At 37.3% G+C, this 27,217-nt stretch overlaps 2 protein-coding genes across 5 annotated transcripts in view; one reads left to right on the top strand and one right to left on the bottom strand.

The window, feature by feature from the left end:
- The window catches only part of AMMECR1 (AMMECR nuclear protein 1), a 115,186-nt gene that overhangs the window by 59,796 nt on the left and 28,173 nt on the right, over positions 1-27,217 (bottom strand). The gene's annotated exons all lie outside the window — the stretch shown is intronic.
- The window catches only part of RTL9 (retrotransposon Gag like 9), a 203,013-nt gene continuing 175,821 nt past the window's right edge, over positions 26-27,217 (top strand). For both annotated transcript variants that reach the window (XM_060408064.1, XM_060408055.1), the window contains exon 1: positions 26-6,356. The gene's annotated coding sequence lies outside the window, so the exon portion shown is untranslated. The remainder of the gene's footprint in view (positions 6,357-27,217) is intronic.

Raw genomic sequence — 27,217 nt, 5'->3', positions numbered from 1 at the left:
ATATATTTCTTATACAATTATGTATAATATATTTTATATTAATATATTTATAATTTTATATTAATATACTGGAGAACACATTCTTTATTTAATGTACTCTCTAATCAGTCATCAGCAGTTGGGGGAAAAGATATCCTATTCAAACACTTCAGTCATCCACCTCAAACATTTAAATTATGCTGTGTTCCAACAAGTAACCACAATGGCAGAGAGATTCCCAAATAAATAATCCAAACTAGGGAGCAGTACTAAGAATTACCTTCTTCTAAGAGCCAAATGCCCAGAGGCATTGAAAAAGATGACTAAGTGTAAGGCCAAGTTTCGTCAGGTATTATTCACATGCTGGATGACCTATACTAAAGGTACTAAAATAAAAAGCAAAAGGTAAATTTTAGGGCTGGTTGTTTTTTTTTTTTTTTGGTTTGTTTTCTACATCATATGTACTATATTATAACTTGATACAGGGTTCTAATGCTCCAGCTGAAATCTTTCTCTAATTGCTCTTGATTACTAGTTGATCAGAACGATAAGTATTAGATGGGATCACTTTCTCACCAATTCTTCCATTACTTGTACAAATACTAATATCCTAAAATTCACACATATTGTCTTTAAAAATGAATTTCATCTCTTCATTTTTCACCTTCTAACTTGGGGTTAATGTCAGTAATCATTAAATGAAGAGTAAGATGTCAATTCTCTCCCATAACAATGCCTATACAAAAGATCTGTATGTAAGATCCCTTGGCAGATTCAGAACAAAGTGAATCATTCTGTACTATATATAACAATATGTCTTTAAAATTCTATGATGGCTTCTCAATAACACAGAACTAAGTTGTATATTCTCTTCCTCAGTGACTTAAGTGGGAAACCTAAAAGTAGGAATGAATTTATTTGCTATCAAAAACATGAAAGTCATTTAAAAGTACTTTTCCTTCAATCCTCTTATTTATCCCACTAAAATAGATAAGCATACCATTTTCACTGTAATCCTGTCTATTCAAGCAAATGTTAGAAATTATAGAGTAAATGAAAAAAGAACACCATTAAACTATATTATGAAATGTGTTGGAGGGTATTCAAGCACATAGTTGGAGAAATTATATACAGTTTCTTTGTTGTTGTTGTTCAGTTGTGTCTGACTCTTTGTGACCCCACGAACTGCAGCATGCCAGGCTTCCCTATCCTTCACCATCTCCCAGAGTTTTCTCAAACTCATGTCAGTAATGCCATCTAACCATCTCATTCTCTGTCGTCCCCTTCTCCTCCTCTCTTCAATCTTTCCCAACATCAGGGTCTTTTCCAATGAGGTGGCTCTTCGCATCAGGTGGCCAAAGTATTGGAGCTTCATCATCCATCCTTCCAATGAATATTCAGGACTGATTTCCCTTAGGATTGACTGGTTGATCTCTTTGCAGTCCAAGGGACTCTCAAGAGTCTTCTCCAACACCACAGCTCAAAAGCGTCAATTCTTCGGCACTCAGCCTTCTTTATGGGCCAACTCGCACAGTTTCTTATTAGGCTATGCTATGACTGATGAAGGAATGATTCACTCAGAGGGTAGAGTGCTAGAGGATAAACTGCATTTTGCCAGGCTCTCCTGGCCTGGGAGAACAGGTGCTCCATAATAAGCAAGGGCATGGAGAAGTAAAAGCACACAACACTTTCAGAGACCAAGAAGTAGTCTGACAATCCTGATAACTCATTATGGTCTCTTCCATATTTAACACTTTATGAATTTTAGGCACTGTTGAGTATATGTTCTCAAGAGCCCTCATAGAGGTAGAGCAGATGCAGAATCGCCTGTACTCTCCCTGTTGCTTACCTGCCCCAGGCAACATCCTCTTTGGTGGGGGTGGTATTGCAGGGAAGTATCTGTGTCAAAGATGGGAGGGACTGCTACTTGACAACCCCACTGTATTTAGGACAGAAGCCTGAAGATGGAAGAAACCAGACCTTTAGTAGGCAGAATGAAACTACTCCTTCGAAATCTGGGACTCAAATTTCTCACTTGCAAATGTTCATCCAAAGTCTTTTATATAGAACATGTTATGTGGAAATTAAAAAAACCCCAAACATCTAAAAGCAATATTTATTTAATGGGGAAAATAACTTGGGAAGTTAAGCATTTTAAAGTAGACTGAAACAGAATAAACACGATGGAGCACAAGAGATTGTATCTTGTATATCTACAACTACTTTGTACAGGGCAATGGCTATGGGAACATTCAATACATATCGTCTAAAACTAGCAACAAAAGTTTTTCTTTTCCTAACACACAGAGGGAAGAAATAGGCAATTTCATTCTTAAATGTGTTATTAAAACATATGAGTTCCCAAAAGGATATAAAACATCAACATAATCAGAGACAGATCAAAGCAGAAAAAGGGACTGGAGCCTGTTGAGAGGAGCTGCTTACTCAATGACAGGGAAATTAAAAAACAAACAAACAAACCAGTTCGTAGTCATAGTAAGACAAAGAGTGAATGTTTTTTGAAAATACTTTCACTATATAGTTTTAAATACTTTCACTATATGGTTTGAGGCCACCAACATACATTGGGGAAAAAAAAAGCTACAAACCAGAAAGGGGTTCAAAATGAAATGAAATATTAATGGAAATATTTATTTGAAAGTAACCAGACATAGCTTTTCAAGGAATTTTGCCACTCCTGAACAGTTTGTGCCACTATGTTCTGAGAAATGTTTGGGGGAAAGTAAATGCTCTCCATTTTTCCAAGTCTGTAGAGGAAGTGGAAGTAACTACCTAATCTAGGTAAATCCTCCCTGCCAACTGACAGACAGTACTATCAGGTCAATAGTAGCTCTTAGGGGAAATGCAGTTGCATGGAATCAGCAAAAGTCCAGAACAGCAATGTAAATCTGAGCAGGATACTCCCAAGTTGCATGCCACTTCCTATGCCTCTTTTCTAAGACTATTCTATTGATGTAGATCAGGATAGATTAGAAATATGTTTGTGGGAGAGGGGTACAACCATGAAAAAGGCATATTTACTTAATATATTTACCGTAATATCTCCTCTGCCATACCAAGGCAAAAACAAAGGTTAAAAATATCTTTGGACATTAGCAAGCCCCTACTCTGGCAATTTACTCTTTAGAATGAGATTTGTAGGTGGTAACATTAATAATACAATGTCAATCCCTATCAATATATTAATGACTGCTACAGGGGTCTTCAACAGGTTATTATAGGTAGGTATAGGAAAAGAGAGAAGTTCCTCTAGCTTGGTTCTTCTGCCATTAAACAATGATTGTTTTTCAACTGAACTCAGGCTCCTCACCAACTCAGTCCATTGTATTACTCATAACATCCAACTCAACATTGTAATTCCGCAGTACCTAGAAGCTCAGAGAACCACAGAAATGGCAGTATTCCTTCCACAAGCAGATTAAAACCTTTCATATTCTATTTCAACCCAAAGCTATATATTTCATTTCCAAACTGTATAAACAACAGATTCAATTTGTTAAAATGTACTCAATTATCATTAAATCTCATATTAGTCTGCTCAAGTCACCATAACAAAATAACATAAACTGAGTGGTTTAAACAACAGAAATTAATTTTCTCAAATTCTAGAGGATAGGAAGTCCAAGATAAAGGTTCCTGTAGGGTTGTTTCTGAGAGCTCTCTTCCTGGCTTGTAGATGGCTGCTTAGTCTTTGCATGGCCTTTCCTCTGAACTTCAAAATGAGAATGAGTATCCACGTGAGCTCTTTAGTATCTCTTGAAAGGACACTAATCCTATTTTATCATGGCCCCATCCTTATGACCTCATTTAACCTTAATTATCTCGTTATAGGCTCTAACTCCAAATACAGTCCTGGGGGGCTAGGGTTTCAACTATATGTTTCAAATGTAGTCTTAGGGGGTTAGGGTTTCAACATATGGATTTTGTGGGGACACATAGCAAATCACTAACAAAAATGTTAGCACATATTTCAAAGTTTATGTAATAAGTTATCTAAGGTTATTAGGTGAAAGAGCTTTTAAGAGATTATCTATTCCCTCTTCATTTTACAGGTGAAAAGCAAAAAGCTCTCTAGGTATAATGTACGGTCAACTAGTTAGTGTTAGAACCTGGCTACTTCTGCAGATTTTCTTACTACTGATTTAAAATTTTAATTAAATTTAGAATTGTGAGTAGCAAGCCTAGATGTCTTCTAAAATACCAGAGAACAGGAAAACCCCAAAACTACTACACAGTACCACATAGGTGAACATAAGCACAAATCTCCTTTTCTCCCTCTCCTCTCAGAAGGAACAAGAGAAATTAGTTGAGAAGATACCGGGACAAACTGGAAATGTTGGATCAGCCTAGAAACACTGGACCCAATTTGCAAGCTTCTATACTATTCCCATTAGGAGCCATAGCAAAATCTGTCATTTTACCTTTGATAGTCTACCAACACCCTTTCTCACTCCCTTGAAACCTTCATTATCTCCTACTGCCTAGCCAGCTTTCATTAAACTCAAAACTCAGGTGTTCTAATATCTACAAATTTCCACCAAATCAAAATTCCCATATACCACTGGTTAACAACTGTTTAGTTAGGTACTAATCTGATTATTTAAGTAATTTGTACTACTTAATGAGACTTCTGAATGAATGAATCATTAATTAGTGAATGAAGCTTAACTCTTTCAGATAATTTGAAATTCAAATTGATAGGACTCCCTGAAGGAAGAGAAATAGGAGGAGGTACACGGTTGAGGGACAGAGAGAGAAGGTAAGATTCTACAGCATTTATACTTTCTCATCCACAACAATCCTTTACTGCAGATAAGGAAAATACACTAAACCACCATTACAGCCTTATACCACACTCCTCCCTCCAGGATACTTCCTGTATCCCACAGGGCTCAGGAAAATAAGGGGATACTGCTTAAACAGACAGCATGGGATAGTATAGAAGGCCCTCAAACCCTGAAAGTGGGAATCAGTAATGGCCAATATTTCACTACTTTTCTCTGCCTGGTATTCCCAGAAATTCTATCATAGCAGCATTATATTCATAATGCTCATTTAACTGGCAAATGTCAGAGGAGAGGCAGTCTAAAGACTTACAGATGATTGGGAAGGTTGAGTATGTGTGTGTGTCTTACAAATCAAGGGTAATCACCACCAACACACAATCAGGCAAATCACAAGCATACTTTAAAGGATTAGCTTGATTCTGCCATTTTTTGAACTGAAAGAACCATTTTTTTACTTTTAGCAAGACCAAATCAACAATTTTCAGGAAACTAAAAAAACTCAGTTTCAGGCTTAATAAATTGAGATAGTCTTATTATTATTTTCATTTTTAAAGTCCCAAATTAGGTGAGAATGCTATCTGCATTGGAAAACAATACTACATTTGCACATATTCTCTCTTATTAGTTTACAATGCAGTGGGAACTAAATGTAATATATGGTAGCATTTGAAGGAAGAAAATAGCTTCTATTTTTTCTCATAACAGGAACAAACCATAAATCTTTACTATCTGAAAATCTAACTCATAAATTTTAAATGACAAATTGCTATAGATTATAAAAATAAAATAATTTCTATTTGGAATTCCTATTCTGAAACGATTTGTTCAAAGAGCTTAAGGTTTGAGACTCAGCCTTAACTATGAAAAGAATTAATTATTTTAATATAAAACAGACCAGGTCAAAAAAATGACCTACTGAAGTCCGAAGATTTCTAAACTCAATATAAGGAAAACTGAGAACCAGAACTAGATTCAGGGCTTTTAGAATGAATATTGATTGATATAGTAAACTTTTTAAAATGCCATTAAAAACTTCTATGGAACTATGTTTTGATACTTCCATTTGTCTATTTGTATGTCAGATGCTCAGCCGGATGCTCAGGGAATTCATTAACACTTAAAACAATGGAAACAACTACGGTTTTTTTGTTGTTGTTGCGGTTTAGGTCTGTCCCTACATCTTACCTCCCCAGCTAATGACCTATGTTCTGCAATCCTGTCATAGGAAATAAATATGCTGACTGATTTAAACACTAGTATAAAAAAAGCTGGAAAGTTTTTCAGCTTCTTCATTCTAGATTTTTATCTTATTTCCCATTCCAAGGAGGTCTCATGTAATGTACGAGCTTAGTAAGTGTGCTCAGTCCTGTCCAACTCTTTGCGACCCCAAGGACTGTAGCCCGCCAGGCTCCTCTGTCCATGGAATTTTCCAGGCAAGAATACTGGGCTGGGTTGCCATTTACTCCTCCAGAGGATCTTCCCAACCCAGGGATTGAACCTGCATCTCCTGAATCTCCTGCATCGACAGGCAAATTCTTTACCACTAAGCCACCTGGGAAGCCCAGCTTAGTAAGTAAGACCAGCAATAAAACTATGATGTATTTCTTTTTCACGTTTTCTGAGTTTAGAAAGGTAACTGTTGATTTTAAGGTCCTTGTATTGGATTACTTGCTCCTTTGGGAGAAAGGAGCTAGATAGACTCAGATTTATGGCAGGAATTCGGCGAGCCTTTCTCACTTTAGGAGGAAGAAGAAAGGCAGGATTTAGGGACAAAGTACTCAACTGAGACCATATTTTGTATCAGAGCAGCTTATGCTGCCTTTGCTTTCTTTCTTTCCCCTTCTCTTTAACTTTCAAAAAATACTTCAACCTCTTAAGAACCTCTATCATGAAATATCCAAGGGATTATGGTTTTTGACATGGAATTGACATTCTCACTTCTAAAGTGCTTCTTTTTTAAAAATCAACTTTATTAAAGTATATTTTGCTGATAATAAAATCAGCCTTTTTAAGTGTTAAAATTCAAAGAATTTTGACAAATGTATATATACAGGTAACTTAAACCACAATTAAGGTATAGAACATTTCCATCACCCCAAAGAGTTCCTCTGTGTCTCTTTGCAATCAATCCCTTCCCTATACTCTTGGACCTTGGCAAATACTGACCTGCTTTTGGGCACTACAGCTTTACCTTTTCTAGAATTTCAAGTAAATGGGATCATTTAGTATACAGTCTTTCATGTGCAGCTTCTTTCACTTAGAACAATGCATTTGATGTTCACTCATGTTGTTTGGCCCTTTTAAAATAATATTCCACTGAGTGGTTTTGTTTATCTACTCACTCGCTGATGGATATCTGGGTTGCTTCCAGTTTAGGGCTATTGTAAATAAAGCTGCTATGATAATACTTGGATTTACGTTTTTGTGTGAACATAACTTTTCATTCCTTTCAGGTAACTACCTACAAAGATAACAGCTGAGCATGAGTAGGTATATGCTTAACTCTGTAAGAAACTGCCAGACTATTTCCAATTGGCTGTACCAATTTCCAGTGGCTGTACCAGTTACTTTCCTACCAGTTTTGCATAAGTGTGCAGTGACTCCATAGCCTCACCAATACTTGGTATTGTCTTAAAAAAATAATTTAAGTTAATGTGTAAGAATATCTCACTGTGGTTTTAATTTGCAGCTGATAACTAAGGATACTGAGCAGCTCTTTAAGTGTTTAATATTCATTCACGTATCCTCTCTTGGAAGGTGCTTGTTCAACTCATTTGCTCATTTTTAAATGGATTGTTTTTCTTCTTTTTATTGAGTTTCAGGCTTTAAAAATATATTCTGAAAACCAATCTGTATCACATATATGTATTGCAAATACAATTTTCTAGTCAGTGGTTTGCCTTTTCATTTTCTTAATAGTATCTTTTGAAGAGTATATGTTCTTAATCTTAATGAAATTTATCAATTTTTCTCTTCTGGTTTATATTTTTGTGTTCAATAAAAGAACTCTTTATCCAAAAGTTATGATGGTTTTCTCCTATTCTCTTCCAGGGGTTTTATAATTTTAGATTCTACATTTAGGTTTATAGTTCATTATGAGTTACTTTTGTATATATTGTAAGGTGAATATTGAATATTTTTTAATTTTGGTGATGGATTTTTGTGTCTATGTACATAAAAAACATTGGTCTGTGATTTTTTCTTCTAATATCTGTTGGTTTTTGGCACCATGGCAATGCCAGCCTCACAGAATGAGTTGGCAAGAATTTTATCCTCTCTTTCCTACAAGTTTGATTTATTTGTTCCTTAAATCTTTGATTACATTCACCATTAAAGTTACTGGAGCCTAGATTTTAATTATGAGATGATTTTAAATTACAATTTTAATTTCTTGAATAGATTTAAAGCTGTTCAGAGTTTTCAAGTTCTTTTTGAGTCAGTTTTGGTAATCTATGTCTTTCATGGAATTCTTCCATTTCATCTAAACTGTAGAATTTACTGGCATAAAATTATTCTTAATGTTCCTTTATTACCTTTTTAATGTCTCTAGGATCTGTAGTGATATCCATTCTATCTTTCCTGATATTGGTAATTTGCATTAATTTATATCTTTCTCTCTTTTTGTATCAATCTAGCTATCAGCTTATCAATTTTATTGATCTTTTTCAAAGAGCTGGCTATTGGTTTCACTGATTTTTCTCTATGTTGGTTTTCTATTGTATTGATTTCTACTCTAACATTTTATTCCTCTTACTTGGGGTTTAATTGCTCTTCATTTTCTTGCTTCTTAGGTCAGAATCTTAGATTATTGATTTTTAGATCTTCCTTAAGACTATACATTTCCCTCTAAGCACTGTTGCATCCTACAAGTTTTAATATGTTGTGTTTTCATTACCATTCTGTTCAAATATTTTCTAATTTCCCCATAACTTCTTCTTTGACTCTGATTTATTTAGAGGTATACTACGTAATTTCCTAATATTTGAGAATTTTCCAGATAGCTTTCTGTTACTGATTTCTAATCTAATTCCATTTTGATCAGAGAACATACTTTGTATTATTTCAATTATTATAAAATATTGAGATTTGTTTTATGGCCCAGAATGTGGTCTTAGTGAATGTACCACGTGACTCTGTAAATAAGATATATTTTGGTAGTGTTAGGTCTGGTGTTTTATAAATACCAGTTAGGTAAAGTTGGTTGGTAGTACTGGTCAGATTTTCTATCCCCTCACTGACTTTTCTATTTATTCTATCAGTTACTGAGTTAAGAGTGTTGAAATATCCAACTCTAACTGTGGTTTTGTCTATTTATCCATTCAGTTGCATCTATTTTGATTTTGTCCATGTATTTTGAGGCTCTGTTAAGAGCATACCCTTTTAGGATTGTTGCTTTCTTAATGAATTGAACACTTCATCATTATGAAATGTGCCCCCATCCTGAAGTATAATCTCATATTAACACAGATACTCCAGCTTTCTTATGATTAGTGCTTGCATGATATATTTCTTTTTATTTAGAACCTATCTGTGTCTTTATTCTTGAAGTGAGTTTCTTACAGGCAATAGTACCTAGTTGGGTCTTAGATTTTTATGGTTTTTTAATTGGAAAACTACTTATATTTAATGTAGCCTTAATATTGTTGTATTCTTTATATTTGATATTTGTTCTGTTTCCCATCCCTTCTCTGCTCCTCTTTTTCTGTTTTCTTTTGGATTAAATGAGTATAGTTTAATATTCATTTTTATTGCCATTATTAACTTATTACACTTTTTTGTTGGTCATTCCACGTTGCAAATTATGCATCTTTAATTTATCGTTATCAATCTTCAAGTAATATGACATCACTATACATATAAGAACCTGAGCAGTATACTTCCATTTCATTCCTTCCATTCCTTGGGACTCCTGTCACACCTTTTACATCTATATACATTATAAATACACATTATAATGTGTAAATAGATTATTAATTTTGTCTTAATCAGTTAACTTAAAAAAATTTTTTTTAATGAACAAAAGTCTTTCATATTCATCCCCCACTTACCATACTTATCTGGAACTCTTCATTACCTCTAGAGATTCAGGTATCCATCTGGTATCATTTTCCTTCAGCCTGAAGAAATTTTTAATATTTCAGGTCTGCTGGTGACAATTTTTTGTCTGAAAAAATATATTTCTCCTTCATTTATTTTGGCTTTCATTTTTAAAAAGATTTTCACTGGAGACAGGATTTGAGGTTGACAGTACTTTTTTTCTTTAGCACTTTAAAGATGTCATGCCATTTGTCTTCTCACTTGCACTGTTTCTGATGAGATATGAATGATTTCTTAGCTTTGTTCTTCCATATGTATTGTTTCTTTCCACCCCCTCCAGCTTCTTTTTTCAATGCTCCCTCTATTCACTGGTTTTCAGCAATTTGATTATCTTAGAGTGGTTTTCTTTGGGGTTATCTTACTTTTTTAGGGTTTATTGAGCTTTTTGGATTTGTTAATTTATATTTTCCATTATAACTGGAATTTTTGTCATTATTTTTTCAACTATTTTTCTGCCTATTCCTGTCTCTCCTTTCCTTCTGGGACTCCAGTTACATGCATGTTAGTCTGATTGATATTGTCCCACAGTATCAACCACTGAGGCTTTCTCTTTCTTCAGTTTTTTTACATTCTCTGTTTCAGATTGGATACTTTTGTTGTTTTGTCTTCAAATGCATTAATCCTTTCTTTTGCAATTTAATCTATTAATCTCATCCAGTAAATTTGTCACTTTATATACTGTACTTTTTGGTTCCAGGAGCTCTATTTGCTTCTGTGTTAAATTTCTTTCCTCATTCCATCGATGTTTATCTTTCAATTGTTCAGCACAAGTTGCTTTGAAGTCCTTGTCTGCTAATTCTGTAACTGTTATTTCTCATTCAGTTTCTACTGACTTGACTTCTTCTTGCTTATGGGTCACATTTTAGTGCTTCTTGGAATGTCAAGTAATTTTCTGGATATCAGCTATTATAATCATTGAATTTTTGAGTGCTTTTATTTCTGAGCCACCAGGGAAGCCCTTTGTTTTAATGTCTTCCTTTAAAGATTATTGAAGCTTGTTCTGTTGTGCATCTAAATGTTTTGTGAATAGTTTTTCAAGGCTTGATTTTTAAGTTTTGTTACTTTGGGTTCAAAGTATGTTTTATTCTACGACTACATTAACGCTACTACTAAGGAATAACTCTTACGTGCTCTCTATTGAATGTTTTGGGTGTTCAACAAGGTCTCTCAATTCTTGCTGTGGGAACTGAAATCTTTCTCAGTCCTGTATGAGCTCTGGTAAATTTTCAGCTCATAGCTTCTGAGAAATAGTTTTTTATCCAGCACCATGATGTTTCTCTCAATACATTCACAGATTCATAATTCAGCCAAAGATAAAGGGGACATTTATGCAGATTTCTGGAGTTACTTCTCTGACTAGCCCTCCCTCCCTTTCAGTACTCTGCTCCACAAATTCCTGTCACCTAGGTAGACCTCCCTGAATTCCTAATTCAGTCTCATCAATTCAACAAGACTGCAGGTTCTGATTGAGCTCCCTCTCACAATGCTATGGTCCAGAAACCACCTACAGACAGAAAGCCAGTGTGACTGCAGGACTCATTTTCTTTGTTCCGTTTTTCTCAGGGATCACAGTCCTGTGCTACCTGTTGCCCAATCTCTGAAAACACTGTTTTACATATTTTTGTCCAGTTTCAAGTAGTTTATGGGGTATATGAGGCAGAAGGGAACATGTTTTATACCAGTTACTCCTTCGTGGACCACAGTGGAAGTCTCAAAGCCTTTTAACACTGAGTCACTTAAGGGTCCAACTCTGTGGTAGGTTTCACATACTAAATGTGGAAAAAGCCTTCCACAAATAGTAGACGACCACAGTAAGCAGGAAAATGGTTCAGGAAGCAGAAAGCAAAGGGACACATCTCTTCAGCTTTGACAGCTGGTGCACTTTTAGAAGAATATGAAGTGACTCAACCAATTTCAGAGGCAATGCAGTACTCAGAACCAAAAGGTTAGAGATGTCACTCTTAAAAATATCAAATCAAGAACACTAAAATCCAAAGTAATGAAATAAAAAAAATCAAAGCAGTCAAGTATAAACTGAACTTGACAAAAGTGTCAGTTACCAGTCACTCTGATATTTCCTTCTTTAAGCCCATGCCAAAAATAGCTCTCTCCTCTTATTCTTTCATACAAGTTAAAACAACAACAAAAAATGCAATCTAGACAACCTTATTTACAACACTTAAAAAAATCTTGAGGAAGTCATCAATAATTATGAATGATGTCTGATGTATGTACGTTTTGATATTACTATTTTTAAAGGGTTGTTTTTTCAGCTATGATGACTAAACAATCTCAGGGCTCAGTTATTTACCTCACTACAAGATAAAACTGAGGTTATCAGTCTTGGCATAAATCTTGCAATCACAATGCCAAATCTATAGAAGGGCAGTCGCTTAAACACAGGAACTCCACATTAAGGAAATCAGATATGCAAAAAATCTCTTATGACGGAAGAAACCAGAAAAAAATTCTGCGATATGTGCCATTAAATTATCATATCCAAAATTACTTTTAAAAATTTCCCACCAACACATCAGGCAACACCATGAAAGTTCAATGTTCAAAAAGTAAACTGAACCACTAACGTGGGAGGCACAGAACAACGTAAGTTTCCAAAGAAAAATTAAGATAGAGGGAAGTAAGCCAGAGAAAAAAGCAAAATCCCTGAATGACACTGACTGAGAAACCGAGGTAACGAGGTAGTGAAGTGAGAAGGAAAATTGCCTACCTTCTTGCTGTACACTTCTCTTTAGGCAGTCCTATATAACTGCCTACTTCAAAGTCTATAACTTTATAAACAAATGAAACAGAAGCTAAACAAAGGGACCAAACTCCCTGGGAAGATAAGAAAGAACACAGCAGCCCTACCAACAGGCACCAGTACAACAACTTCCTCTGTATATTTAAAGGTTCAGGTTTAAAAAGCCTCCAGCTGAACTGCTAGGTACACAGCCGACCACAAACTAGCTAATGGTGGTGTATAGGGTCTGGAAATGAGAGTGACCTACTCAGCTTCATCATGTCAATACAAGAAAGCAAGCTTTGCCACCTAAGCTATTGTACATGCTCATCCCTGACAGCTAATTTTTTTCCCTATAGTCCACCTAGTCCTCTTCTTTAAAACCAGAAAGAACAGTTCCCAACCAAACCTTTGCTTTTTAGATAAATCCCACAGATAAAAAACAATACTTTATTTTAAACCAGGTGGCACAATGGTAAAGAATCCACCTTGCAATGCAGGAGACACGAGAGATGCAGGTTTCATCCCCGAGTGGGGAAGATCCCCTGGAGGAGGAAATGGCAACCCACTCCAGTATTTTTGCCTGGAGAATCTCATGGACAGAGGAGCCTGGCAGGCTATAGTCCATGGGGTGACAAAGAGTTGGACACGACTGAGCATGCACACATGCACACACAGAGTGTTCCACTTACAGATCTGAAATGCACATATGGAACTTAATACTCAGTCCAGGGTTTCTATATAGCTATAGAACCAAAGACCAGGGAAACTGTTATTTCTTATCAAGCCTACTTCTCCAACATTTTCTTGGCATTAAACACTATACAAACACACACACACACACCATACAAATTTCCAGTTAAACACACAGATGTCTGGACTCTATTGGTCTCAGCTGTATACAGCTAGACTGATGAAAAATCTTTTTATTAGAGTCTTTCAGTAACCAGCTACATGCTTTCAAACTTGCCCAGTGTCTTTCCTCATTCTGACAATGTAACTGTAACACAAAAGCACCTCTTCTTAAAGGAAGTGAAACTGAGCAATGGCAAAATTACTAGCTATAAAGAACAGTTAATCAGTTAAATCCAAATTGTTTTCCATAGGAATATATTCTGTAATATAAGACAGAACAATTGGCAAATGATTATTTTACTTATAATAAAATAGTTCTCATGTGGACTACAAAATTACATAATATACATAAGTGTAATATATATGTAATATACATAACAATGTATTTTATATATATTATATATAACATAGTATGTATTTTACATATACATATATATGTAAGCCCAGTGCATGATTCACTAAAAGGTAGCTCTCTTTTCACCCCAAATCTGTCTGGGAAGATCAATTTGAATTAGAGAAGTCTGAATTACAGAATTTAAAATGAGACAAATGTAGTTTTATTACTTGCAGATACACTCTCACTTACCTGCCCATCCTCTTCCTTCTCTACTAAATAGCATTTCTAGCACTTTAATAAATAATTTAATAGATGAGAATAACTGGTAATGAATATGTTAACTATTTGTATATAAATAGAAGTTTTTTATACCTAAAATAAAACCAACCTCCATCATTCCATCTCACATGAACAATGATCACTTCCAAATATGGAAAAAGAAAATATGATTGGAAAACTAATCAATAAGGTTTCTACTGCTGAAAATATGGTAACTTTAAAAAATAATTTCAAAGCATGAAAAGAAAACTGACCGATTACCAACTGTAAAAAAGAAGACGACAGATTAAAAAAATCATTTTAGAAACGATCATAATATTTTAACATATTTAAACATAATATATGTTTGTGTATATATACTACTAAAAATAACTTTTACTGACTGTTTTCTATGTGCCAGGACTTTCTCAAGTGTTTATATGTAATTACTCTTTAAATTCCTACCACAACCTTATGAGGTAGATATTATTATTATCCCCCATTTTACTGATAGGGAAACTGAGAAGCAGAGAGAACAATTAACCTGTCAGTGGTCACACTGCTACTAAGTAATAGGACCACAATTTGGACCCAAGCATTGTGGCTTCAGGCCAACTCTCTTCACCACATACCATGAATATATATGGGGCTTCCCAGGTGGCTCAGTGGTAAAGAATCCACCTTCCAACGCAAGAGCCACAGGAGATGCAGGTTTGATCCCTGGATCAGGAAGATCCCCTGGAGAAGGAACTGGCAACCCCCTTCAGTATTCTTGCCTGGAATATCCCATAGACAGAGGAGCCTGGCCATCTACAGTCCATGGGGTTGCAAAGAGTTGGATACAAATGAGTGACTAAGCATGCATGAATGTATGTGCGTTGTTTGATATAAACCACCTAAAAATTAGTATTCCAATGTGGAACTGAATTATCGGCTTTAAAGAAGAACACCTAGAAATTAGAGCAAGCATAAATAAAATTGTTGACACTATGTATATCATAAAAATTAAATAGAATATTGAAAACATATAACTTCACTAGAAAGAAATGCTCTACAAGTGAAAAGCTGGAAGAAAATTATGTCATAATAAGTATAAATGGACTGTGTATTAATAAAAAACATCCCACTGAAAGGATCAAAACACTTATATTTTGATTCACTATAAATGTAATATATGTTCACTGTAAAAAATTTTTAAGAAATACAGAAAAGTAGAAAGAAAATAAGAACCACACATAATCTCACAACCCAAAGAAAATGAAAACTTACAATGTTTCCTGACAGCCTTTTTCTGTGAAAATATTTCCACATGGTTAAGATCATACTGCATGGTCAAACTGCATAGTTTATTTTTCAACTAAATTGCATAAATATTTTCCTACATGGTTAAGATTCTTCAAAAATATTTTAATAGCTCTATGATATTCCATCATATGGGTGTACCATAATTTAGGTAATCATTTCTCTCTTATGAAAACTGTGGGGAACATCTCTGTGCATTAAAGTTTATCCAGAGCTCAGATTTATTTTCTAAGGATAAATTTTTTTTTTAGAAACACAATTACAGTTCAAAGTGTATGAACATTTTTGAGCTCTTGATGCATTCTACAAAATTGCTTTCCAGAAAGACAGTACCCACTGAAGGAAAAAAAAAAAAAAAAACAGACTGACTTCATTGAGTTAAAACTTCAGGAATATTTATCTACAACCAGCATTTCTGAATCATTTTAATTGGTGGCAGCTGCTTTAAATGTTCTCATTGTTAAACCGGTAAAACACCACAAAACAGACTGTCTTTAATTTAAGGTCAAACGGCAGTTATAGTTTAAAAATTAAACTCAAGTATATTTGGCTTCTTTCCAATTTTTAGACTCCCTGTTCTTCAAAACTTTTAAAACACTTATGTCAGAAAGAACTTCTACAGCCTTACACCATAAAACTAGAAGCATCTGAGGAGGCTGCTTTTTATACTGTGTTTTGTTACACGTAGCATAGTTGAATCAATACTTAAGAATCCACCTATTTTCAATGTTCCTCATGTAACATACTATAAAGCAAGGCATTATACTCAAAGAATAAAAGATAAACACAACCCTAAATGTACTTGTTGCAAGATTATATTTCTCCTCTTCAGTCTATCTTAAGTGCTTGGCTGTGTCCTTACAATCCAATTTGATCAGGGTTTCTCACAACCATGTAAGAAAGCAAGGTTTTATTCCAAAGAATGGAAAGGAAGGCAGGAACTGCTAAGAGCTGTCAGAGGCAACATTCCTTTTCTGACTTATAAAGTCTTACAGGGGTCACTGATAGCTACTGCAATTTAGTAATCTCATGGTTTGAGAAAAAAAAAATTTAAGTGCTTTATTTTTCTTTATAGCACATATCACTACCTATTTGTTTATTGTCTACCCACCAGATGGTAAGCTCCAAGAGCGAACATGCCTTTTGCATTGCTGTATTCCTAGCCCCGGGCACACAGCAAAGGTTAAGTATATGTTTGTAGAATGAATAAAATAATTTAATCTAAAAGATTGAGAATCACACTAAAAGAGCTTTGTTGTGGGTCTAGGCCCAAGAAATACTATTTTTGAATGTGTACTGGATGTCTAACTGTGGCACACAGAATTTATATCAAAAGTATAAACACCTTTCTCAGGCCCATACGAACAGTGCAAAACTTTCACACTTCAGAGATATCGTTTAGGGAGATAAATGTCTCAGGGATAAAATCAGGGGGAAACCTACGAGACGTTTGGTTCTTAGAATTCTAGTCATAGAGTCAGTCATGTATCTTAATCTCAGACAGAGTTCAGATCAATGTGCTACAGCAGGATAAAAGTGCACGGGTAGAGTGGGAAGGAAACAGAAATCAGGATGAGGCATCTGAAGACACAGGCCCAAGGCTCCACCCCGCCATTCAAGTCAGAAGGCCATGAAGGAGTCATTCCATTACCTTCATCTTTAGACACCGATATGCAAGATGTAGGCAACTGCACTGTTTGCTTGATAGGGATCCAAGAGCACTAGCCATTTAGAAGATTCTGAAACTGCCAACTATTACAATGCTATATCAGTAAAGGTATAATTATTAATGTTATCATCATTTTTGGCCAATGAAACCTCTAATAAGTAGCCCCTCAATAGCGTTTCATTTCCTTCCTGGCATACCTGGGAGAAGTAGGGATACTTGAGTATTATAATTTAGTATTATAATTTCTTCTAATAAGTATTATAATTTCACAGGTGGTTCTTGAATGGATTTCATGTCTGGGGAAATGTAAGATTCTGGTGCTGATAGGTGCACCATGAGAGACTGTGCCATGCTCAATTAAGTGGTTCAGGACGTTAAGAACACTAAGAAGGAAAGCGAGCGTTAACATTCAATGAGAGCATGAATGCTAAGTCATTTCAGTCGTGTCTGACTCTTTGCGACCCTATGGACTGTAGCAGCTAGGCTCCTGTCCATGGGATTCTCCAGGCAAGACTGAGTTGCCATGCTCTCCTCCAGGGGATCTTCCCGACCCAGGGATTGAACCTGCATCTCTTATGTCTCCTGCATTGGCAGGTGGGTTCTTTACCACTAGCGCCACCCGGGAAGCCCTCAATGAGAGCAAGTGAAGTGAAATCGCTCAGTTGTGTCCAACTCTTTGCGACCCCATGAACTGTAGCCTACCAGGTTCCAACATCCATGGGATTTTCCAGGCAAGAGTACTGGAGTGGGTTGCCATTTCCTTCTCCAGGAGATCTTCCCAACCCAGGGACTGAACCCAAGTCTCCCACATGGTAGGCATTGTAGGCAGACGCTTTACCGTCTGAGCCACCAGGGAAGATCAAACGAGAGCAAAGTATGAGTCAAATATATTAAGTGTTTCCATAATGCATTTTACTATCCACAGTAACTCTTTTTAAAAAGGTGTTATTATCCGCATTTACAGATGAGAAAACTGAGGCTGAGAAGTTGCTTACTAGTATGAGGAAGACCTGACATTATCACCCATGGTTATCTGACTCCAAAGCCACACAAAAAATTTATCATCTTCAGATATGAGTGAGCTTGCATACCATTTCCCCATTTCCTTTTTTATTATTTCAGTCATGTGGTTGATATAAGGGTTTACAAAAATTGCTGATCCACTCTATACCGTCAGGACACAGATTAACAGTAAGATTCTGAATCCACAGGGAAAAGGTGATTCTCAATCTAGGTGAAGTAGTTAAATATGACTCCTACTTAGGTGGGTAGAAGAGACATCAAAGCCCATGAAGCAAGCACTGGATGACTGTTTAAAAGACTTAAGTAAACTCAGGATATCCTTGGCAACCAGAAAAGTCAGTTTCCAGTATTTCCCATGTGATAAACATCCTAGGGTTCAGGGATTTATAGAGGGGTGACTAAGGAAATCCGTTATCTCAAAAAGTATACCTAGGTCTAAAGAAATGCCCTCCCTGAAAACACCCAGAGAAATATCTAGTAAGAGTCCCTTCACTGCTACAGGAACAGAATACCAGCAGAAATGTTTCATCAAAACACAATAAAAGTGAATATCTAGGAAATGGTTCTATAGGTGGGAGGGTTCCAAGCAAAAGCTAGTTAACTCAGGGCAGGGAAGATCCGAGCAAAAAAGAATACATTATCAAACGAAAAGTCTGAGTTAAAATCAGAACTAAAAATCAGAGGGCTAGAGATAAGGGCAGATGGGACCAAAGTCATCTTCAAACACCTAGAATTTTTTCCAGGTTTGGTCAATATAACTAGAAAGCAGGTTTGGTTTGTGTTGCTCTGATGGGCTTTTGGAAAGCAGAAAGCATCCTCTTAGAACACAGGAATTGGGAAATCTTCTTTAAAGAAACCCAACATCAAGTAGCTAGGGAGTCATGTGGATTCCTATGCTGACACCTCTTTCCGGGCAAATTTGCCAAGTGGCAATAAAAACAGAATCTTAAGACGTCACTGATAAATAGTTATAAAGTGAAGGCAGTGGTCATGAATGGTAAGTTCACAGGCCCTATCCTAGATATATATTCTTCCTAAGCCATAAGATACCAAGCAATGTGATATAGATGGAGCCAGAAGACAAAATTCTACCCTTCAAATTTCTCTGACCCCTGTAACTATATTGCAGGGGTGCAAGGGTTAAGTAGAGGGGAGGGAAATAGTCATGAAGGAAGTATGCAATCAAACTTGGCCAAGGCCATGGAAAGTGCCAAGGAATGAATTGCCCAGAGGTCACTCTGAAATTCATGGAGTTCTCCCAAGGTAGTCATCACCAGGGATGGAAACAGAAGTTGGAGCTGAAGAAGGCCAATGCTGAAAGCATTAATGAACTCTTCATATCCTTTAAGTCTTAGACTAAACAGCACCTCATCAAAGAGACTTTCTCTCAACCTACCTAAAGTAGAGGATGTTGTTGTTTAGTTACTAAATCATGGCTGACTCTTCTGTGACCCCATAGCTCGCCAGGCTCCTCTGTCCATGTGATTCTCCAAACAAGAATACTGGAGTGGCTTGTCACGCCCTCCTCCAGGGGATCTTCCCAATCCAGGGATCAAACCCATGTCTTCTGCAGTGGAACAAGGATTCTTTACCACTGAGCCACCTGGAAAGCCCAAAGTAGAGGACAGCAACTTTCTTATTCTTCATGTTGATGCTGTTTACTTAACACAAATAAAATTAGTTCAGTCTGTTTCTCCCACTAGACTATAAGCTCTAGGAGAACAAAGGCCCTATCTGCCCCCTTTTCACTTTTATATCCCCAGTGCTTAGCATAGGGCCCAGACTACAACAAATGCTGAATAATGTGTATAACAATGACTCTCAAAGTGTGGTCCCTGGACCAGCAGCATTAGGATCATTTGAGAACTTGTTAGAAATTCAATTCTCAGGTCCCACCCCAGACCTACTGAATCAGACACTCCGGGAGTAGAGTCAGCCACCTGCATTTTCACAAGCCCTCCAGGGGATTTCCCTGCATGCTCAAATTTTAGGACGCTGGGATGTAACAAGAGAACAGAAATATACATTTTCTGCTTCAGGGAAGTATAAAGGTAAAGGTTCTTTTCTAGTATGGCATTGAAATGTTTGGCCAGGTTATCCACGATTCTGAGCCTGGTATGCACACAACTAACATTTTACCTGGAAGGGAGTAAGGATTTCCAAATGCAGGCTATTAAGGAAGGATCTTGCACAACTTACTTAACTTAAGCATGTTTCCTTATCTGTGAGAAAAGAATAATACCAACCTCACAGTTTGGAAGGATTGAATGAGATTTTTTTTTTTAATTTACCTAAGTTCTAAAATATATGAAACACTCCATAAATGATAGTGGCAGCTTCTTAATGAATCTGTTGTGGAGGCCTGTGAAGATGAGGATCTCACAGAAACAGTTCTCAACCTCCAAGAAGGCCCTGGGAAAATAAAGGGTATCACCTACATGCTAGGATACAAGTAGCTTTGTGAGAGTGTAAAGATATACTGCTTGCTAGACTCCTGAGCAAAGAGATGCCTAAGAAAAAAAAGAAGTTAAGTCATGAAGGGTTAAAGAGAGGAAGCAAGATGGGAATGGAAAAGAGGTTTCTTGTCATGGGTGAGAGAACTGCTGGCAGTGAAAATAGCAGGTTAGAAGAGCAAGGCTAGGCCATGATGGACTCTTCTCAGAGAGCAAGAACGAAGTCCTTATATGTCTGCTGTCTATATTTTCCAAACCAAAAATTGGTACAGTGTCTGATGAATATGAGTACACAATGGGACAAACCAAAACCAGGGCTGTCCTGGGAATTTCAGAATATATGGTTACTGTCTGGAAATGGTCTATTTTTAAAAGAAACCAACACCAGTATGGCTAAAGAACTGCACAAAGTTTCACAATACCTCCATACAGGCTCTGGTTATGACTCACCCTGAGTAATGAAGGCTGTATGGGCACATGACCCCTAAAAACTTAGAGCATTTATGAGAAGTTACTTAGGGCCATCTTCTCTTTCTTCCTTTTTCACCAGACCCTTTGGGTTTTATAAATTCACTGGCCAAAATCTGGAGACCTTAGTAAAAGATCATCAGGCTTATCCCAAATATCTTATATTAGCTACTGTGTTTTTTTAAAATACCAGCTCAAGGGTACCTTTGGACTACTTCACTGCCCTTGATGGTAAGGAGGGACAAAAGGTCCTTCAATACTAAATCATGGTCAGGAATTCATAGTTTTTTAAGATCCAATAGACAGTTAAGCAGAACTTTATAACCACTGGTTATAAAAACTGGACTGGTTAGAGAATTAATGACCTTACTGCCAGTGATTTTGTCAATTATGAGACCTGCTACTATCAAGTCAGTCACAAGTAGGTTAGTTTAAACAATTTACCTTCCCGTGCAAGTACCAGGTTTAAGGGAGAGAAAATAATTCTACCTACTAGAATTTAACAGCAGGATACCAAAAGAGTGGAATGAAGGATAAACCACCTCTTACTACTACTGTGTCAATTTTCCTTCCCAAGATGCTTTTCCCAAATAGAAATCAAAATGCAGAGACACTCTGACTGGTGCAGTCATCTAGTGTGACTAAGACTGAGCAGGCAGTGTTTTTCAGAGGATCTTTCATTTACGGAAATGGCTGGCCCTCCAGACCTAGTTGAGTAACAACTTTCAAATTGTTCTGGTTTCCTTTCCAACCCTGGAAAAGAGAGGCTACCTTGCCATTGTACTTGGAGAGAATGCATCTGATCAGTCAGAGTGACAGCAATTAGTGTCACTTGATCTAATTTCGATATGGAGTGGGTGACAGCTCCTCCAGTAGCCATAGGCTCCCTGTTTTCCCGGGTATCATCATTCTAGGAAAGAAATTAGTGTGTATAACTAGTGCTCAGAATTCCTTACCTCAACCATTTCTTGTATTTCAATCTTTGAAGTTACTGGTATACATGGCACCACGCAGAACAGGTTAGAGTGGGGAATACTCAGCTGTTGGAGGACTCAGACTATTATCTGGAAGGCATGCGTTGTCTGGATTAAAAGACACTACAAAGAAAGCTAAGAGGTGTTCCTGGCCTCATTCTTTCTCAACAGAAAGAATGGGTTAGAGGGTCATCACCCCACAAGGATAAACAAGATTAAACTGCAGTTGAGAGGGTGAATTTAAGACAACAAATCATGGTGAAGCAGCTTCCCTACTCTGTGCTATCCACTAGAGATCAGAAATGACAAAGATCATCCTTCCTCATCAGGAGCTCATGGTCTAGTAAGTGAAGAAGAAAAACCACAAATATAAAATTTAACATAAAACAGTAAATGCTAAAATAGCTGTGAATGAGGAGTGAGGGGGCAAAATAAAAACACTTGGTGTGGGAGCTCAGGCAAGCAAGCAAGAAGTGGATCATGATTGGGGAAAGTAGCTCAATATCTGTGGCTTGGAGCCACCAGACAGCATAAATTGAAGGTAGAACAAAAGCAAGAAGGAAGGCTAGAAAAGTTCCCAGCCAAAAAGCTGAAGGAGCACCATTGTTTTTGGACATTTTTAGGGGACAGAGGCTTTGGCAGGGTGGAGAATTCTCTCTCAGCAGAATGCCTTCTCACTCACCTGCATATACCCTTACAGAAGATTTACTTTGGTGGAGAAACAGGGACAGGGCGGGGGAACAAGTGTGTAAAACACCCAAAAGAGTACATGACACCTAAGTTCTTGGCAAATAGTACTATTCTTGACTTCTCCCCACAAATTCTACCAGAATTTCAGGAGTTAGATTTTGCACTCAGAAGATGAGAAAAAAAAAAAAAAAACAGAGATCACCAAAGTATACTTGGAAGCAAAAATATAGACATTACTCAGCAGCGTTTCATCGGTGTGGCTGACAGAGCTCTCTAAATCCACTGGGAAATGGCACAGTCCTTCTCTTTGGATGAATACTAGAAGCGTAGCATGACCTCTAGATCACTACTCATATCACTCAGTAAAATGCTAACCTATACCATTTCTTGTACTATTATCTGTACCTATTGTGTGTGTGCATACTCAATCACTTTCGTTGGGTCTGACTCTTTGCGACCCTATGGACTGTAGCCCACCAGGCTCTTCTATCCATGGGATTCTCCAGCCAAGAATACCGGATTGGGCTGCCATGCCCTCCTCCATGGGATCGTCCCAACCCAGGGATCGAACCCACATCTCCTCTGACTCCTGCATTGCAGGCAGATTCTTTACTGTTGAGACACTGGGGAAGCCCTGTACCTCTTCTTTCCTCATGAATTTAACTTCACAGCTAATCCTTACACAGAACAGAGTCCTCTCTGGGCTAAACTATTCCAATGTTCTCTTCAACAATGACTCTGTTTTACCTGTGAACTGATGCTTTTGAACTATGGTGTTGGAGAAAACTCATGAGAGTCCCTTGGACTGCAAGGATATCAAACCAGTCAATCCTAAAGGATATCAGTGCTGAATAGTCACTGAAAGGACTGATGCTGAAGCTGAAACTCTAATACTTTGGCTACCTGATGCGAAGAACTGACTCATTAGAAAAGACCCTGATGCTAGGAAAGAATGAAGGCATGAGGAGAAGGGGATGACAAAGAATGAGATGGTTGGATGGCATCACCAACTCAATGAACATGAGTTTGAGCAAGCTCTGGGAGTTGGTGATGGACAGGGAAGCCTGGTGTGCTGTAGTCCATGGAGTCACAAAGAGTCGGACATGACTGAGCAACTGAACTTAACTGAATCTCTCACTCTGATTCAACTGTATAACTCCCATACCAATATTTTCCTAATAGGTCAGAAAATCAAGTCAAAATGAATGAACAAATGCTTTCATTTCAAGCTTCTCCACTCTTCCCTTTCCTGATTCTATAGTTCTCAAATATCCTCATTTCTTGATAGTTCCCTAAATAAAACTAAATCAACTCTGTGATCCTCACTGGTTGGAATGTCTAATGCTCACCCCTAAATCAGATTCTAAATTCTTATCATTTGAAACATAATTCAAAATCTCCCATTAATGCTTTTCCAACAAATAAGTCCATTAATGTCAACATGACTAATATTCCTCCCCCATTTTCATGTATAATCATGAATACCCAACTCCCCATCACCCACGTGTGGCCGTTTCCCCTCTTTCAGTTACTGGCCCGGGGTATGGCCACTCCAGTGAAGGCACTGGAGCATGGTAAGGAAAGTACATATAAACAGCTCACAGAATGAGGGGAAAAGTCAAGAAAAGAAGGCAAGGAAATTACTGTTTTGCATTATTTGCCTTAAGGTCCCTTACAGAGCTGGGGATAATGAGCAGTGATTACATATATACATGTAAAATTTCATTACATCAAGTTATAATTTGAGACATACATCATAGCCATAGAAATAGCCACATGGTTAGTTAAATAGAAAAGATGTTTACTTACGTATGTCCCAGTACAAGAGCAAGTTGGTAAATTATTCTATGAACTGTATAGTGAAAGTCTCCAGGCTAAGATTAACATGAAATGTGTGTGTGCATAAACACACATGCTTACAAAGTAAATGTGCCCATCCTAGTCATACCTTATAAAAGAGCTTGCCAAACTATTCTTTAAACTCCTATTTGTCCACAGTAAACTGTCAAGTACATAGAGGGCATTCAAGTGGTAGTTGACAATGATCTTCAATACTAGCTGAATGAAAACCTATCCAGCCAAGTTCAGGAGGAAATGAATCTTTAATCATAAAAACACTCTAAAAAAGAATCCTGCATGTTACAGCATTCTTATAATTGTACTGGAAGATATACTGTAATTTACTTAGTATAGCCAAGAATTTATAGAACCATGATTCAGAGTCGCACACAATCTGACTTTAGCCCGAAAGCTGAAAAATAAAACCTACTGGAATCAATCCAACTTGCTTTATTTCCTGGAATACAGGTAAAAACTCATTATAGTTAACATCAGGATGACAAAGCCTCAAGATAACAATGTTCTGTCTCAAAATGAATCCACAGTAGTTTGTTGATTTGGTACAAAAAATTATTTACATCAAACAATCAAGGAAAACAAATGTTTTCTTCAATTCTCTTCTAGTAACAGCCACTCCCTGTAATGAAAAAATATTTATTTGCTGCTGGCAAAGCAATCCTCACTTGTTAACTCACTGTGAACATTTTCCCCCAGTTTTATTCAATACAACTTCCTCAACCCTTACCTCTTTAAATATTGTACATAAGCATACGTAACTACCTAAAATGGATGTCAAATCCATTCACTGCCTATGCTATAGACTTAATCTTCAAAATCAAGTTATTCTGCTCATAGAGAGATAATGTGACCTCTGCCCACCTGTGAAAGAGAAAGTGTTAGTCGCTCAGTCATGTCTGACTCTTTGTGATCCCGTGGACTGTAGCCCACCAGGCTCCTCTGTCCATGGAATTCTCCAAGCAAGAATACTGGAGTGGGTTGCCATTTCCTTCTCCAGGGGATCTTCCCAAACCAGGGATCGAACCTGGCTCTCCCACATTGCAGGCAGACTCTACTGACTGAGTCACCAGGGAAGCCTACCTGTGAATGACTACAAATAGATTAACAGACCCCCTTCCAAAGGCTGGCTATTCCTGGAGATGTTTTACAAGACTGAAGACCATTTATACTTTACTTCACCACTGCCTCTCCATCTCTAATCTGCCCTTTGACTTTAGTTCCTCATTGCTTCTCTCTTTGCTTCTATAAAAGAACCTAGCATCCAGACCCCAACAAGATGGTTACTTTGAGACATTAGTCTGTCATCTTCTCAGTCAGCCGGCTTTCCAGATAAAGCCATATTCCTTGCCTCAAAAACAACAAGAAAAAAAAAATCAAGTTATTCTGCAACTACTATTATCTATTTTAGCTTGTTACTTGTGTAAGATTTATGCCAATCAGGCTATATGGTTAGCCTACGAAACTGTATTTAAGTATTGATACACTGGAAATATAAATTCTACACAATAGAAGGTGGTTTTAAAAAACATTTCCATTCTTCTCTGTGTGTTTATAATAGTACTCATATGTACTGCATATGGTTCTGATGATGTAAGCTTTAATGAAACACTTAATGCAATTAAAATGTCATAGAATATTTCTACCTTAACAGTAACAACGACAATTTTCATCCTAAATCAATGGCATATAAAGTTAAAACCTGATGAAACTGGGTATTTTTAGGGCACAAGATTTATGCAACTTCTCAGAATGGTACATATGAACATAAGCATATAATATACATAATACATTCAGGTTCTTTGTGAATAGAGCTTTAAAATGCTTTATCTAACAGTATATATTTCTTTAGTACACAATATGAGTTCTTAAAATGCCCTTATGAAGGATTATTCTTATTCCCACATTTCAATATTCAATGGAACCAAAACCCAATAACCTGCTTACAATTTTACAAGAGTTCAGCTATTTGATTTTATTCCTTTCAGTACTTTAATGCTTACTATTTTTCAAATTGCAGCACCCGGTGGCTCAGACGGTAAAGGGGTCTGTCTACAATGTGGGAGACCTGGGTTCGACCCCTGGGTCGGGAAGTTCCCTGGAGAAGGATATGGCAACCCACTCCAGTACTCTTGCCTAGAAAATCCCATGGACAGAGGAGCCTGGTGTCCATGAGGTCGCAAAGAGTCGGACACGACTGAGCGACTTCACTTTCACTTTTTCTTGGAGCGGGGGCAGTTGGGGGCGGGGCTTCCCTGGTGGCTCAGAAGTTAAAGCATCAGCCTGCAATGTGGGAGACCCGGGTTCGATCCCTGGGTCAGGAAGATCCCCTGGAGAAGGAAATGGCAACCCTCTCCAGTATTCTCGCCTGGAGAGTTCCATGGAGGGAGGAGCCTGGTAGGCTACAGTCCATGGGGTCACAAAAAGTGGGACACGACTGAGTGACTTCTGAGATTATCAGTTGGGCTATCTTCCCTGGTGGCTCAGACAGTAAAGCGTCTGCCTATAATGCGGGAGGCCCAGGTTCAATCCCTGGGTCGGGAAGATCTCCTGGAGAAGGAAATGGCAACCCACTCCAGTATTCTTGCCTGGAAAACCCCATGGATGGAGGAGCCTGCTAGGCTACAGTCTATGGGGTCGCAAAGAGTCAGACACGACTGAGCAACTTCACTTTATTATTAGTTGACTGACCTCATGACATACTCTTTTT

The sequence above is a fragment of the Ovis aries genome, chromosome X (genome assembly GCF_016772045.2).
Source record: "Ovis aries strain OAR_USU_Benz2616 breed Rambouillet chromosome X, ARS-UI_Ramb_v3.0, whole genome shotgun sequence".
Lineage (NCBI taxonomy): Eukaryota > Metazoa > Chordata > Mammalia > Artiodactyla > Bovidae > Ovis > Ovis aries.
This window is presented reverse-complemented; position numbering and strand designations above follow the sequence as displayed.